The sequence below is a fragment of the Oncorhynchus nerka genome, linkage group LG24, assembly GCF_034236695.1.
Source record: "Oncorhynchus nerka isolate Pitt River linkage group LG24, Oner_Uvic_2.0, whole genome shotgun sequence".
Lineage (NCBI taxonomy): Eukaryota > Metazoa > Chordata > Actinopteri > Salmoniformes > Salmonidae > Oncorhynchus > Oncorhynchus nerka.
Genome location: NC_088419.1, coordinates 69,962,096 through 69,979,635, shown reverse-complemented (window position 1 = coordinate 69,979,635; position 17,540 = coordinate 69,962,096). Strand labels below are relative to the sequence as shown.

At 43.7% G+C, this 17,540-nt stretch overlaps 2 pseudogenes; both read right to left on the bottom strand.

The window, feature by feature from the left end:
• Positions 1 to 20: 20 nt before the first annotated feature.
• LOC115108749 (carbonyl reductase family member 4-like) lies at positions 21 to 3,976 on the bottom strand (annotated as a pseudogene).
• A 7,912-nt stretch (positions 3,977 to 11,888) lies between these two features.
• Positions 11,889 to 15,716, bottom strand: LOC135564253 (carbonyl reductase family member 4-like; annotated as a pseudogene).
• Positions 15,717 to 17,540: the final 1,824 nt, after the last annotated feature.

The following is a 17,540-nucleotide window of genomic DNA, read 5'->3' as shown; positions in this document are numbered from 1 at the left end:
AAAAGCAGATATTTATTAAAAGCAGATATTTAAAAACAGATGGTTCATACCTACTCCCCCAGCCCCGCTGTCATGTCTGTCCCGATGACACCTAGCGGAAGAGAAAGGAGGGACAGGATCAGGACAGAACTAAATTCGAGCCAAGAGAACAGTGGAAACTAATATCCTAGGTACAGTACAAGACTGTTTCTAATTTAGCATGCCAATGACAGAGATGACAAAATCATAAACAAACTAGGGCAAAGGCTAGGAGTTGAGGAGAATAAGCAGACAGATGAAAGAGAGAAACAGTAAAGAACGGAGGAAGAGACAGTTCCACACCTGGAGCCAGCAAGTTAACCCTGATGTTTCGCGAGGCCACCTCCTTGGCCAGAGAGCGAGTGAAGCCCTCCAGACCTGCTTTACTGGCACTGTACACACACTGACCTGCGTTCCCCTTCAACTCCACCACAGAGCCTACAGTACACACAGATCACACGAACACAGTAATTGGGTTAACTCAAGGTAAAGTGAAGTGGGAAATTGTGTTTATTACCTGGACCACAGCCTCCACCTTGTGGCCAAACTGCAACATTGAATGCATCTGATATTTCAAATAATGACAAGGGGCTGTACATGCAGTAACAGTACCTATGTTGACAATGGCCCCTCCCTGAGTGTGGAGCATGCTCCGTAGCGCTGCCTTGCAGCTCAACCTGCTCCCAGTAGGTTGGTATGAAGCATAGCCACCATGTCTTCTAGCCTGGTCCACAGTAACAGACCATCCCTGAACACACACAGACAGGGAGGTGCATACACACACACACACACACACACACACACACACACACACACACACACACACACACACACACACACACACACACACACACACACACACACACACACACACACACACACACACACACACACACACACACACACACACAAACACACACACACACACACACACACACACACACACACACACACACACACACACACACACACACACACACACACACACAGAGGATATGGACGAGTTCTTTAAAAAAAAAAAACGTTTACGCATGCAAGCTCACCTGCTTAAGACTGCCATGGGTGTATTAAAGGTATGAAACTAACCTATGCGAGTACTGATTCATTCAGTCACACACACACACCTGTTGGTGCCAGCTGCATTGACCAGGTATGAAATGTTTCCACAAGTCTTCAGGATAATCCTAAACGTCTTCTGCACTTCCTTTCCTTTGGAGACGTCACAACAAAAGCCCACATGGTCAGCTAGAACATGAGAGATTGATTTAGCATTAGGTTAACAGAAAATTAGAGCTGTATTTAATTAACAGTAGTTCGTGTGGCACTAGGCTCATCTGGTTTTGAAAATGTGAACAGAAGAGCCCAACAAACAGTACCTCCATCGAGGGACGCCACAGTGGCCTGAGCAGCAAGCATGCTAGTTCCTGGACACCACAACAACCCTGCAGCCTCTCTCTGCCAGCAGCCTTGATACAGCCCTGCCAATGCCCCTGGAGCCCCCACGCACAGCCTGGGAATGCCCCTGCCCTGCAGGAGACCAAAACCCCCCGCAGAGCAAATCAAAGATGACATAGGCAAGTGGCTTCAGGGGCAAGCCTGGTTTAAGGTCTACTGAACCCCCTTGACCTCTCAGAGCACCCACTCCCCTAAACCCAGGCAGCCCATGCAGACAGACAGTCACTTCCCTGCACTGTCTGTGTAGATCATGTGTCAAACTCCACAGAGGGACGGAAAAATATCTGTGGGCATTCGGTCCTCCTCACGGATTAGTAAGGAGTTCCCCTCACCTAGTTGTCTAGGTCTTCATTGAAAGGAAAATTGGAAAAAAACAGCACACTAGTCCCTCCATAGAGTGAGTTTTACACCCCTGGTGTAGGTGATCTAATAGCTAGCTATGCTACCAAGATCATTTTCACGCAACGCTGTTGTCGTTTAAGATCGATAACAATTTGGTATTTCTCTCTATATAATTATCATAACGTGAGTATACGTTAGTGGGTCATTGGCACAGTACACACATGGTGGTCGAAATTTGTTCTATAGTGTGTTTATTAATTCAACCACATGGGGGAACACGAGACTCACAAATCTCACAGCTAGTGCCAGTGGCCCCTCACAGGTAGCTGGACCCACAGACATTTGAAACAAACCAAACCAGAGCCTGTCCACAGTATATACATTACGATACAATCTAGGCTAGGGTTAGGATTGAGCTAGGGGTTAAACATAGGCTAGGTCAGCCCTTACCCTAGCTTCATGTCAACATCCCAGTTCAAGCCGAACCCTAGTCTCATTGCCATACCTCCAAAATCAAGTCTTGTCAAGCCTGGTTTGGGACGAGGCTACCTAACCCTAACTTTAGCTTCATGTCCACATCCGGTTCAACCCTAACCCTACCCTCAACCTTTTATCCTACGTTCCTCTTTGGAGCCGTAAGGTTGTCTCCGTCTGACTCTCCTCCTGATCCAAGGTCCAGAAGCCCGGCTCAATGTCACCAGTGAAAAACAATGGACAAACACAGCTGGACGGTTTGAAACATTTGGAAGTTGTTCAGGATTTGTTTGCGGTCCTCAGTGACTGGGTTACAGGAGAGTAAAGAAGAGGGTAAATCACAAGCTGATGTTTGACCCGTCTTATGAGCTACACGCTCAGATGGAAAAACACAGATGTAAGAAAATACAAATACGAAAACTGTTGAGCAACATTTTTTTAGGTGTTGACTGAAATGTATTATGCACTGTATGGAGAGAGACAGTTTGTGTGTGTGTGTGTGTGTGTGTGAGACAAAGCTTCATTTGTATTCAGATCATCATCCTAAACATCATGACCTCATTTTCCTCCTTCACAGCCCTGTAGTCCAATGACACCTGCAAACACAGACACACTTTCTGCAGTCTTCCTCACCATATATACACAGTATACACACACACTTTCTCTATTTCTTCTTGCATACATACATTAATATTTACTGTATGCTCCAGAGTCTGTGACCTTGTATCAATCCATAAACACTATCACTCTTGGTCACATCTGCTGATATTTACACCGCCTCACTCAGTCATGAATATATAGTGTATCTAATAGACTTATCCACCCCCACCTCACCAACATGTTCTGTACACAAACACACATTTACACTGTTTGTAGTAGAGCTAATGATACCCTCCTTCTCCAGTAGGAAGGCCCGGTCATGCCAGAGCAAGGCTCATTGATTAAACAGACACCTCATTAATCTGTTAGAGTACCCAATACCATTAGATACCAGAGAGCAAAGTGAACCAGACAGTCAGAGTTGACAGGAGAGAGGGAGCGAGGGAAAATAGAACCCAACAGAGCCAAGTCAGATAAAAAGCAAGCAATTCTCTTTATCTCAATATCCAACTCTTTGTCCCTGTATCCCCCATCGGGCCACCTACCCCCTTCTGTCCACCAGTCATGCTCACAAATTGGAATAAGTGATCTCCATGGCAACCCATCATCTGGTTGAATCATACCAGTGTGACCTCAGAGAGACCCTGTCAGCTCCTTTAGACATTATCCAGCTGAGCATCACCATACATACAGACAAGAGACTGCGTGACTCACCTACCTCACAGAGCACCACCTTAGAGTTGATTGCATTGTGGGAAAAGCAGACACAGCAAGGACCTATTCTCCTGGTAATAAAGGCATGCATTGTTATATAGACTCAATGTAGTATTTGGCTGTTGGGGCTTGTGTTTGACCTCCATTTTAAGTGAAAACCAGGCGTTTACCTTTGTATTGTGACCTGATCTCTGTGTTTTGTACATAGTTTTTAAAAATCACTTTGGTGCAATTTTCACAAGTATGTAGTACATTTTCTTAACTCTAAGCACCAAAATCAAAATAGATCAAAATGGTTTGATCCAAATCTCTAAGCACAATTGAATGAGTACACACAAAATCACTTGTTAATTGCACCAAAATCACCTTCCATATTCAATCGAAGAATCTCCTTTTCAAAATGCAATACTCACTTTTGATATCATTGTCCTGTCATTTGTTAATACAATTAACTCTTAAAACTGCTATCAAACTGCTAAAAACGGATAACAACTGAACCAAAACGCACTGCTGAAATTCCTGGGTTGTATATAACAATATACAGTTTCCAAAATTTCTGAGAATGACACAAATATTAATTTCCACAAAGTTTGCTGCTTCAGTGTCTTTAGTTATTTTTGTCAGATGTTACTACGGAGTACTGAAGTATAATTACAAGCATTTCATAAGTGTCAAAGGCTTTTATTGACAATTACATGAAGTTGATGCAAAGAGTCTATTTGCAGTGTTGACTCCTCTTTTTCAAGACCTCTGCAATCCACCCTGGCATGCTGTCAATTAAATTCTGGGCCACATCCTGACTGATGGCAGCCCATTCTTGCATAATCAATGCTTGGAGTTTGTCAGAATTTGTGGGTTTTTGTTTGTCCACCCGCCTCTTGAGGATTGACCACAAATTCTCAATGGGATTTAGGTCTGGGGAGTTTCCTGGCCATGGACCCCCCCCCCAAAAAAAATCTATGTTTTGTTCCCCGAGCCACTTAGTTATCACTTTTGCCTTATGGAAAGGTGCTACATCATGCTGGAAAAGGCATTGTTAGTCACCAAACTGTTCCTGAATGGTTGGGAGAAGCTTCACTCGGAGGATGTGTTGGTACCATTCTTTATTCATGGCTGTGTTCTCAGGCAAAATTGTGAGTGAGCCCACTCCCTTGGCTGAGAAGCAACCCCACACATGAATGGTCTCAGGATGCTTTACTGTTGACATAACACAGGACTGCTGGTAGCGCTCACCTTGTCTTCTCCGGACAAGATTTTTTCTGGATGCCCCAAACAATCGGAAAGGGGATTCATCAGAGAAAATAACTTTACCCCAGTCCTCAGCAGTCCAATCCCTGTACCTGTTGCAGAATATCAGTCTGTCCCTGATGTTTTTCCTGGAGAGAAGTGGCTTCTTTGCTGCCCTTCTTGACACCAGGCCATCCTCCAAAAGTCTTTGCCTCACTGTGCGTGCAGATGTACTCACACCTGCCTGCTGCCATTCCTGAGCAAGCTCTGTACTGGTGGTGCCCCGAATCCTGCAGCTGAATCAACTTTAGGAGACGGTCCTGGCGCTTGGACTTTCTTGGGTGCCCTGAAGCCTTCACAACAATTGAACCACTCTCCTTGAAGTTCTTGATGATCCAATAAATGGTTGATTTAGGTACAAGCTTACTGGCAGCAATATCCTTGCCTGTGAAGCCCTTTTTGTGCAAAGCAATGATGACGGCACGTGTTTCCTTGCAGGTAACCATGGTTGACAGAGGAAGAGCAATGATTCCAAGCATCATCTTCCGTTTGAAGCTTCCAGTCTGTTATTCGAACTCAATCAGCATGACAGAGTGATCTCCAGGCTTGTCGTCAACATTCACACCTGTGTTAACGAGATAATCACTGACATGATGTCAGCTGGTCCTTTGTGGCAGGGCTGAAATGCAGTGGAAATGTTTTTGGGGATTCAGTTCATTTGCATGGCAAAGAGGGACTTCGCAACTAATTGCAATTCATTTGATCACTCTTCATAACAATCTGAGTATATGCAAATTGCCATAACACAAACTGAGGCAGCAGACTTTGTGAAAATTAATATTTGTGTCATTCTCAAAACTTTTGGCCACAGTGCATTTGGAAAATATTCAGACCCCTAGACTTAATCCAAATTTTGTTACGTTACAGCCTTATAAAATTGATTCAATTGTCCCCCCTTCAATCTACACAAAATACCCCATAATGACAAACCAAGAACATGTTTCTAGAATTGTATATTTATATATTTTCTAAAACAACCTGAAATATGACATTTACATAAGTATTCAGACCGTTTACTCAATACTTTGTTGAAGCACCTTCGGCAGCGATTGGCATCCACTGGTGGTAAATTCAATTGATTGGACATGATTTGGAAAAGCACACGCACCTGTCTATTTAAAAGGCCTAACAGTTGAGAGTGCATGCCAGAGCAAAAACCAAGCCATGTTGTCGAAATAAGTGTCTGTAGCGCAGGATTTCTTGGTTGCTACATGATTCCATGTGTTATTTCATAGTAATGTTTTCACTATTATTTTACAATGTAGAAAATAGTAAAAATGAAGACAAACCATTGAATAATTAGATGTGTCCAAACCTTTGACTGGTTCTGTATATCAACGCTAACAAATCCTACAATATACACGCTGGTATGATAAGTGTTGACGTGCTTCAAAGACCTCTCGTTATCAGTATATTCCCCAAACTGAGTCACTTGTCAAGGGAGTGTGGATGGAAATGTTTCTGTGCTCTCATTCTGGGAGGAAGAGACTGACTGATTCAGAATGTAATGCCAGGAGTAGTTTGAGTATGCGGTGAGCTCATCCTGATTCGTTATCTAAGCTGGCTTGTTAGTTTTTGGCTTATGTTCTTCTCACTACTTTCTGTCTGCACAAGTATGACAGAATCCACATTCAACCGGAAAAGTTTAGATATATTTTTTCGGACGTAGGCCAGCAGAGTGCACACATTTTTATCAAATTGATCAGTAAGTCTCAGTTGAAATAGGGAATTTTTCTAACAAGATTGGAAAACATCTCTCGAACTCTTTGGCTTCCCATAATCAAAACGTAATCAAAAACCTTTGTGTGTGTGAGAAAGATGTGTGGATGTTGGTGACAAATACTGTGTCTGATGTTAAATTGGTTGTGTTAAAGATTCTCAAAAACATGTAATTTAAACACTTAATTATGTACCACAATGATTAAAATTATTGTGAAGCCATTTATTAATTATAATTTGTCTTTGCACTTCATAAGGGGAGCCAACATCACTGAGGACAAACAATATTTCAGTGAAAATTAAGCGAGAACATTATAATATCCAAATACATAATTTACGTTAAGTGCTTATCTCAATGTTGCATGTTATCAATAGTTAAACAATGTTGGTAATATTTCTGTATTTTAAATACTGAACATGTCACTATTTCATGAAGAGGGCACAACAAAACCTATTCCCCCTCAAGAGACTGAAAAGATTTAGCATGTGACTTCAGATACACAAAAGGTTCTACAGCTGCACCATTGAGAGCATCCTGCCTGAGGAAGGCCCTAAAATGGTCAAAGACTTCAGCCACCCTAGTCATAGACTGTTCTCTCTGCTACCACACGTTAAGCGGTACCGGAGCGCCAAGTCTAGGTCCAAGAGGCTTCTAAATAGCTTCACCCCCAAGCCATAAGACTCCTGAACACCTAATCAAACAACCACCCAGTGTTGCGATCCTCATAATGATTGGACCAAGGCACAGGGTGCATAGAGTTACACATATTTTAATTAACCAAAACTCACCAAACAAGTACAAACAAACAAAACGTGACGCTACTGGGGTGCACACAGGCAACTAACTGTAGACAAGATCCCACAAATGAGGAAATAGCTACTTAAATATGATCCCCAATCAGAGACAATGATCAACAGATCCTCTCTGCCTCCTTCTTTCCACTCCTCTCCTCTTTTGACCTCACCCTCTCACCTTCCCCCTCTACTCACAAGGCAGGCAATACGCTCGACCTCATCTTTACTAGATGCTGTTCTTCCACTAACCTCACTGCAACTCCCCTCCAAGTCTCCGACCACTACCTTGTATCCTTTTCCCTCTTGCTCTCATCCAACACTTCCCACACTGCCCCTACTCGGATGGTATCGCGCCGTCCCAATCTTCGCTCTCTCTCCCCCGCTACTCTCTCCTCTTCCATCCTATCATCTCTTCCCTCTGCTCAAACCTTCTCCAACCTATCTCCTGATTCTGCCTCCTCAACCCTCCTCTCCTCCCTTTCTGCATCCCTTGATTCTCTATGTCCCCTATCCTCCAGGCCGGCTCGGTCCTCCCCTCCTGCTCCGTGGCTCGACGACTCATTGCGAGCTCACAGAACAGGGCTCCGGGCAGCCGAGCGGAAATGGAGGAAAACTCCGCCTCCCTGCGGACCTGGCATCCTTTCACTCCCTCCTCTCTACATTTTCCTCTTCTGTCTCTGCTGCTAAAGCCACTTTCTACCACTCTAAAGTCCAAGCATCTGCCTCTAACCCTAGGAAGCTCTTTGACACCTTCTCCTCCCTCCTGAATCCTCCTCCCCCTCCCCCCTCCTCCCTCTCTGCAAATGACTTCCGTCAACCATTTTGAAAAGAAGGTCGACGACATCCGATCCTCGTTTGCTAAGTCAAACAACACCGCTGGTTCTGCTCACACTGCCCTACCCTGTGCTCTGACCTCTTTCTCCCTCTCTCTCCAGATGAAATCTCGCGTCTTGTGACGGCCGGCCGCCCAACAACCTGCCCGCTTGACCCTATTCCCTCCTCTCTTCTCCAGACCATTTCCGGAGACCTTCTCCCTTACCTCACCTCGCTCATCAACTCATCCCTGACCGCTGGCTACGTCCCTTCTGTCTTCAAGAGAGCGAGAGTTGCACCCCTTCTGAAAAAACCTACACTCGATCCCTCCGATGTCAACAACTACAGACCAGTATCCCTTCTTTCTTTTCTCTCCAAAACTCTTGAACGTGCCGTCCTTGGCCAGCTCTCCCGCTATCTCTCTCAGAATGACCTTCTTGATCCAAATCAGTCTGGTTTCAAGACTAGTCATTCAACTGAGACTGCTCTTCTCTGTATCACGGAGGCCCTCCGCACTGCTAAAGCTAACTCTCTCTCCTCTGCTCTCATCCTTCTAGACCTATCGGCTGCCTTCGATACTGTGAACCATCAGATCCTCCTCTCCACCCTCTCCGAGTTGGGCATCTCCGGCGCGGCCCACGCTTGGATTGCGTCCTACCTGACAGGTCGCTCCTACCAGGTGGCGTGGCGAGAATCTGTCTCCTCACCACGCGCTCTCACCACTGGCGCTCTCACCCACCCTAGTCACCTTCCCTCTTTCCTCTCCTCAGCTCAGTGGCAGCAGCCCAACACTCCCAAGCCTAAGAAGGTGCGTCCGTCGACGAGTCGCTATGCAGCGCTGACAGAGAGAGGACTGGACGTGAAGGCAGCCTTCTTCCCCGACTCCAGCCCCCTGCAGCCGGGAGGCCTGGTGGAGAGTGATGACCTGTAGAGACCAACGGGGGCACCACATGCCCAAACAAGTCCCTAATGTAATGCCTTAAAACTAACCCCTGACCCCAGCACCAGCCCTGTTCCGCCCCGTTCTCCCCAGACATAGGGGTAAATGTAACCCCCTCCATCCGAGGTGTTTTACGACAAGGCCACAGATACCTTTCTGGAAGATGGATGACGGGCAATGTGACACCCCATAATATCTGTGTCAATCAAACATGGATCCCAATTTAGGATCAGATGATTCCATTTTGTCAACCATTAAAGCAGAGGAATCTACCCTGAGCGGCCATTGAAGTTTATTTTCGATTGTAAAACTGCCATTACCACACAAAAGTGTGTTCACCTCTGAAGTGTCTGAGATATCTCACATGATCTCTCTGTAAGAATTATAATTAAAGGTTTAAAGTTCAAGTTGAAAGTAGCATTATTATGCATGTTACAATGTTGCCATTTGTAACGCTGTATCTAAATGGATGACGTTTTATGAAATACTCACTCAACAAAGGCACCAAATTGTAGGGGCAGAGATATTTAGAAACGGGACAGACTTTGGATCTGCAATGGAAAGTCCAAAGCATGGGAGCAGCACATCATGTTTCCCAGAAGAGACCCCAAAACACAAAGTTATTATTTTATATGGGTATCACAGCATAGTCTGGGTAACATAGCACAATATGGATATCAGCAGTGTCTATTTCCTTTTTGTTACAAGTAGCACAATAACCTAGATATCAGCATTGTGGTTCAACATTTATCATAATTGCCATAGATATTGCACAAGGCCGGGCCTTACTTACTTTTCGCTTCTGTTTTTTTGTCAGGTCAAATTACCTTGGAAGTTAAAACTGTTTAGTGACTTTAGATGAGTTGTGAAAAAGAGAATGTTGGCTGAATGATGCAGACACCGTTGAGAGCTTTGTGTTACCATAGTAACTTCAGTGATTGATGGAAAGAGAGGTCCGTGACATGCTAGGAGGTACTGGCATGTGAAGGTTGACTATAACAGGGACAGGATGAGGGGTTATCCTGGGCCAGGAGGCCCACAAGATCTGTCTCAGCCCAGTGTCAACAGTCACTTCAACGCTTGTGAACTGTGTGATACGCGAGTGGGAGACATCAAGGACAGACAAAAGCAAGTTTTTCAGAATGGAATTCAGTGTGAGAAGATGACAAAGCAATGGATTATGTTGATGATGATGAAATGATGAAGAAAATGACCGTTATGACAGATTCTGGAGATCATTTATTTCCTTTGATGTTTCAGTTTAAAATCTTCACAAACACATGACAGTCCTAAAAATGGCTTCAGTGGATTGATTACACACTACAGATGGTCTGCTTTATTTTTGTATGAAAAAAAACCTCTGTATTTACTTTCCCAAGAAACTTGACAAATTATGTATCTTCTCTAATGTTCAATGACAAAACATAATCCTGACTATTAAAATATCACACTTTTTAAAACTATATTGCCTTAAAAGATCACTTGGGCCTATTTCAATCACTATCTGTCCATATTTTTCTGAGGCACTCATGACAAGCAAGTATTTTTGACAATTATAAACTGTTTAGAAGGGAGAATATATGCACAGAATTGTATTGAAATAAGTAATTATATATTTTCTTTCACTACTGTATTACCAAATGGGCATATCTTGCTGTATCTGTTCAGATCATGTTTCATCCTGCCATGACTAGTCACTCACAAACATATAGGACACCTTTTTGATTTATATGCCCATCTGTGCCTGTATATGGAATGTTCTCCTGATATCATGTTAGTTTATGAAAGATAATAAAAAATCAAAGTCTGGAGTTACCGTGTTTATGTTGAGTAAGGAGACCCTGGAAAAATCAATTCCACACCAATGTACTCAGCAGCCATATTATCCATCACAGGGAAAATTCCATTCTTTATTGAAGAATCTTATTGGATTATATTTTACCTTGATCTCAGGTTTAAATTGTCTCCACCTTGATCTTAGGTTAAATAACACCATGATTACAGCTCACATGGCAGACTGCAGCAGATCCATGAAGGCTTCTAATGGCATGTAAATGTATGTGACTGGTGAGTACCAGCTGGGTGAGGGGACTAGCACTCTCCAGTGAGACACAATGTTTATCCACTGGAGGAAATAACAGATGAGATACCATATTGTACTGTCTTTAGTCATCCTATTTAGCTAGGCTAGTTTGCCAAAGTATGCTGCAGAGCTGTCTGACGAAATCATTTGACTAGTTCTTCAAAGTAGATAAGGCCTACTTTCACAAACAGCCTCTATCAACCTCGACGTTGTGCACATTCCTCTCTCATGCGGTCTGTGTGCATCTAACAAAACGTATAGTAGGCGTAAAAGTGTATGCGTCTCTGACCTGAGCCGGTAAGAACAGGTGAAATGGATTATGGTCATTGTAGTTAATTACCACATTTCTGCGGTGAACTACGTTGAATATTTGCTTAATGAAACCTACAACTCCATTCACCCCGGCCTCCTACATAGCTCTTGATTTCTCTAGCGAATGATTTGATTTCTCTCTAGAGAAACGGCGCGTTGAAAAAAAAAGAACTAAATGAAATTAAAGTAATTATGCTCAGCACTAATTTCCTCACATTCAAAGGCAAGGTGAATTAGAATTTAAAAAATACACTCCAAAATCAGTTAACAAGACATGAGCTTGAGTAGACGAAAAGCAGATATTAAAAATCTGATTAAAAGCAGATATTTATTAAAAGCAGATATTTAAAAACAGATGGTTCATACCTACTCCCCCAGCCCCGCTGTCATGTCTGTCCCGATGACACCTAGCGGAAGAGAAAGGAGGGACAGGATCAGGACAGAACTAAATTCGAGCCAAGAGAACAGTGGAAACTAATATCCTAGGTACAGTACAAGACTGTTTCTAATTTAGCATGCCAATGACAGAGATGACAAAATCATAAACAAACTAGGGCAAAGGCTAGGAGTTGAGGAGAATAAGCAGACAGATGAAAGAGAGAAACAGTAAAGAACGGAGGAAGAGACAGTTCCACACCTGGAGCCAGCAAGTTAACCCTGATGTTTCGCGAGGCCACCTCCTTGGCCAGAGAGCGAGTGAAGCCCTCCAGACCTGCTTTACTGGCACTGTACACACACTGACCTGCGTTCCCCTTCAACTCCACCACAGAGCCTACAGTACACACAGATCACACGAACACAGTAATTGGATTAACTCAAGGTAAAGTGAAGTGGGAAATTGTGTTTATTACCTGGACCACAGCCTCCACCTTGTGGCCAAACTGCAACATTGAATGCATCTGATATTTCAAATAATGACAAGGGGCTGTACATGCAGTAACAGTACCTATGTTGACAATGGCCCCTCCCTGAGTGTGGAGCATGCTCCGTAGCGCTGCCTTGCAGCTCAACCTGCTCCCAGTAGGTTGGTATGAAGCATAGCCACCATGTCTTCTAGCCTGGTCCACAGTAACAGACCATCCCTGAACACACACAGACAGGGAGGTGCATACACACACACACACACACACACACACACACACACACACACACACACACACACACACACACACACACACACACACACACACAGAGGATATGGACGAGTTCTTTAAAAAAAAAAAAAAAAAACGTTTACGCATGCAAGCTCACCTGCTTAAGACTGCCATGGGTGTATTAAAGGTATGAAACTAACCTATGCGAGTACTGATTCATTCAGTCACACACACACCTGTTGGTGCCAGCTGCATTGACCAGGTATGAAATGTTTCCACAAGTCTTCAGGATAATCCTAAACGTCTTCTGCACTTCCTTTCCTTTGGAGACGTCACAACAAAAGCCCACATGGTCAGCTAGAACATGAGAGATTGATTTAGCATTAGGTTAACAGAAAATTAGAGCTGTATTTAATTAACAGTAGTTCGTGTGGCACTAGGCTCATCTGGTTTTGAAAATGTGAACAGAAGAGCCCAACAAACAGTACCTCCATCGAGGACGCCACAGTGGCCTGAGCAGCAAGCATGCTAGTTCCTGGACACCACAACAACCCTGCAGCCTCTCTCTGCCAGCAGCCTTGATACAGCCCTGCCAATGCCCCTGGAGCCCCCACGCACAGCCTGGGAATGCCCCTGCCCTGCAGGAGACCAAAACCCCCCGCAGAGCAAATCAAAGATGACATAGGCAAGTGGCTTCAGGGGCAAGCCTGGTTTAAGGTCTACTGAACCCCCTTGACCTCTCAGAGCACCCACTCCCCTAAACCCAGGCAGCCCATGCAGACAGACAGTCACTTCCCTGCACTGTCTGTGTAGATCATGTGTCAAACTCCACAGAGGGACGGAAAAATATCTGTGGGCATTCGGTCCTCCTCACGGATTAGTAAGGAGTTCCCCTCACCTAGTTGTCTAGGTCTTCATTGAAAGGAAAATTGGAAAAAAACAGCACACTAGTCCCTCCATAGAGTGAGTTTTACACCCCTGGTGTAGGTGATCTAATAGCTAGCTATGCTACCAAGATCATTTTCACGCAACGCTGTTGTCGTTTAAGATCGATAACAATTTGGTATTTCTCTCTATATAATTATCATAACGTGAGTATACGTTAGTGGGTCATTGGCACAGTACACACATGGTGGTCGAAATTTGTTCTATAGTGTGTTTATTAATTCAACCACATGGGGGAACACGAGACTCACAAATCTCACAGCTAGTGCCAGTGGCCCCTCACAGGTAGCTGGACCCACAGACATTTGAAACAAACCAAACCAGAGCCTGTCCACAGTATATACATTACGATACAATCTAGGCTAGGGTTAGGATTGAGCTAGGGGTTAAACATAGGCTAGGTCAGCCCTTACCCTAGCTTCATGTCAACATCCCAGTTCAAGCCGAACCCTAGTCTCATTGCCATACCTCCAAAATCAAGTCTTGTCAAGCCTGGTTTGGGACGAGGCTACCTAACCCTAACTTTAGCTTCATGTCCACATCCGGTTCAACCCTAACCCTACCCTCAACCTTTTATCCTACGTTCCTCTTTGGAGCCGTAAGGTTGTCTCCGTCTGACTCTCCTCCTGATCCAAGGTCCAGAAGCCCGGCTCAATGTCACCAGTGAAAAACAATGGACAAACACAGCTGGACGGTTTGAAACATTTGGAAGTTGTTCAGGATTTGTTTGCGGTCCTCAGTGACTGGGTTACAGGAGAGTAAAGAAGAGGGTAAATCACAAGCTGATGTTTGACCCGTCTTATGAGCTACACGCTCAGATGGAAAAACACAGATGTAAGAAAATACAAATACGAAAACTGTTGAGCAACATTTTTTAGGTGTTGACTGAAATGTATTATGCACTGTATGGAGAGAGACAGTTTGTGTGTGTGTGTGTGTGTGTGTGTGTGAGACAAAGCTTCATTTGTATTCAGATCATCATCCTAAACATCATGACCTCATTTTCCTCCTTCACAGCCCTGTAGTCCAATGACACCTGCAAACACAGACACACTTTCTGCAGTCTTCCTCACCATATATACACAGTATACACACACACTTTCTCTATTTCTTCTTGCATACATACATTAATATTTACTGTATGCTCCAGAGTCTGTGACCTTGTATCAATCCATAAACACTATCACTCTTGGTCACATCTGCTGATATTTACACCGCCTCACTCAGTCATGAATATATAGTGTATCTAATAGACTTATCCACCCCCACCTCACCAACATGTTCTGTACACAAACACACATTTACACTGTTTGTAGTAGAGCTAATGATACCCTCCTTCTCCAGTAGGAAGGCCCGGTCATGCCAGAGCAAGGCTCATTGATTAAACAGACACCTCATTAATCTGTTAGAGTACCCAATACCATTAGATACCAGAGAGCAAAGTGAACCAGACAGTCAGAGTTGACAGGAGAGAGGGAGCGAGGAAAATAGAACCCAACAGAGCCAAGTCAGATAAAAAGCAAGCAATTCTCTTTATCTCAATATCCAACTCTTTGTCCCTGTATCCCCCATCGGGCCACCTACCCCTTCTGTCCACCAGTCATGCTCACAAATTGGAATAAGTGATCTCCATGGCAACCCATCATCTGGTTGAATCATACCAGTGTGACCTCAGAGAGACCCTGTCAGCTCCTTTAGACATTATCCAGCTGAGCATCACCATACATACAGACAAGAGACTGCGTGACTCACCTACCTCACAGAGCACCACCTTAGAGTTGATTGCATTGTGGGAAAAGCAGACACAGCAAGGACCTATTCTCCTGGTAATAAAGGCATGCATTGTTATATAGACTCAATGTAGTATTTGGCTGTTGGGGCTTGTGTTTGACCTCCATTTTAAGTGAAAACCAGGCGTTTACCTTTGTATTGTGACCTGATCTCTGTGTTTTGTACATAGTTTTTAAAAATCACTTTGGTGCAATTTTCACAAGTATGTAGTACATTTTCTTAACTCTAAGCACCAAAATCAAAATAGATCAAAATGGTTTGATCCAAATCTCTAAGCACAATTGAATGAGTACACACAAAATCACTTGTTAATTGCACCAAAATCACCTTCCATATTCAATCGAAGAATCTCCTTTTCAAAATGCAATACTCACTTTTGATATCATTGTCCTGTCATTTGTTAATACAATTAACTCTTAAAACTGCTATCAAACTGCTAAAAACGGATAACAACTGAACCAAAACGCACTGCTGAAATTCCTGGGTTGTATATAACAATATACAGTTTCCAAAATTTCTGAGAATGACACAAATATTAATTTCCACAAAGTTTGCTGCTTCAGTGTCTTTAGTTATTTTTGTCAGATGTTACTACGGAGTACTGAAGTATAATTACAAGCATTTCATAAGTGTCAAAGGCTTTTATTGACAATTACATGAAGTTGATGCAAAGAGTCTATTTGCAGTGTTGACTCCTCTTTTTCAAGACCTCTGCAATCCACCCTGGCATGCTGTCAATTAAATTCTGGGCCACATCCTGACTGATGGCAGCCCATTCTTGCATAATCAATGCTTGGAGTTTGTCAGAATTTGTGGGTTTTTGTTTGTCCACCCGCCTCTTGAGGATTGACCACAAATTCTCAATGGGATTTAGGTCTGGGGAGTTTCCTGGCCATGGACCCCCCAAAAAAAAATCTATGTTTTGTTCCCGAGCCACTTAGTTATCACTTTTGCCTTATGGAAAGGTGCTACATCATGCTGGAAAAGGCATTGTTAGTCACCAAACTGTTCCTGAATGGTTGGGAGAAGCTTCACTCGGAGGATGTGTTGGTACCATTCTTTATTCATGGCTGTGTTCTCAGGCAAAATTGTGAGTGAGCCCACTCCCTTGGCTGAGAAGCAACCCCACACATGAATGGTCTCAGGATGCTTTACTGTTGACATAACACAGGACTGCTGGTAGCGCTCACCTTGTCTTCTCCGGACAATATTTTTTCTGGATGCCCCAAACAATCGGAAAGGGGATTCATCAGAGAAAATAACTTTACCCCAGTCCTCAGCAGTCCAATCCCTGTACCTGTTGCAGAATATCAGTCTGTCCCTGATGTTTTTCCTGGAGAGAAGTGGCTTCTTTGCTGCCCTTCTTGACACCAGGCCATCCTCCAAAAGTCTTTGCCTCACTGTGCGTGCAGATGTACTCACACCTGCCTGCTGCCATTCCTGAGCAAGCTCTGTACTGGTGGTGCCCCGAATCCTGCAGCTGAATCAACTTTAGGAGACGGTCCTGGCGCTTGGACTTTCTTGGGTGCCCTGAAGCCTTCACAACAATTGAACCACTCTCCTTGAAGTTCTTGATGATCCAATAAATGGTTGATTTAGGTACAAGCTTACTGGCAGCAATATCCTTGCCTGTGAAGCCCTTTTTGTGCAAAGCAATGATGACGGCACGTGTTTCCTTGCAGGTAACCATGGTTGACAGAGGAAGAGCAATGATTCCAAGCATCATCTTCCGTTTGAAGCTTCCAGTCTGTTATTCGAACTCAATCAGCATGACAGAGTGATCTCCAGGCTTGTCGTCAACATTCACACCTGTGTTAACGAGATAATCACTGACATGATGTCAGCTGGTCCTTTGTGGCAGGGCTGAAATGCAGTGGAAATGTTTTTGGGGATTCAGTTCATTTGCATGGCAAAGAGGGACTTCGCAACTAATTGCAATTCATTTGATCACTCTTCATAACAATCTGGAGTATATGCAAATTGCCATAACACAAACTGAGGCAGCAGACTTTGTGAAAATTAATATTTGTGTCATTCTCAAAACTTTTGGCCACAGTGCATTTGGAAAATATTCAGACCCCTAGACTTAATCCAAATTTTGTTACGTTACAGCCTTATAAAATTGATTCAATTGTCCCCCCTTCAATCTACACAAAAT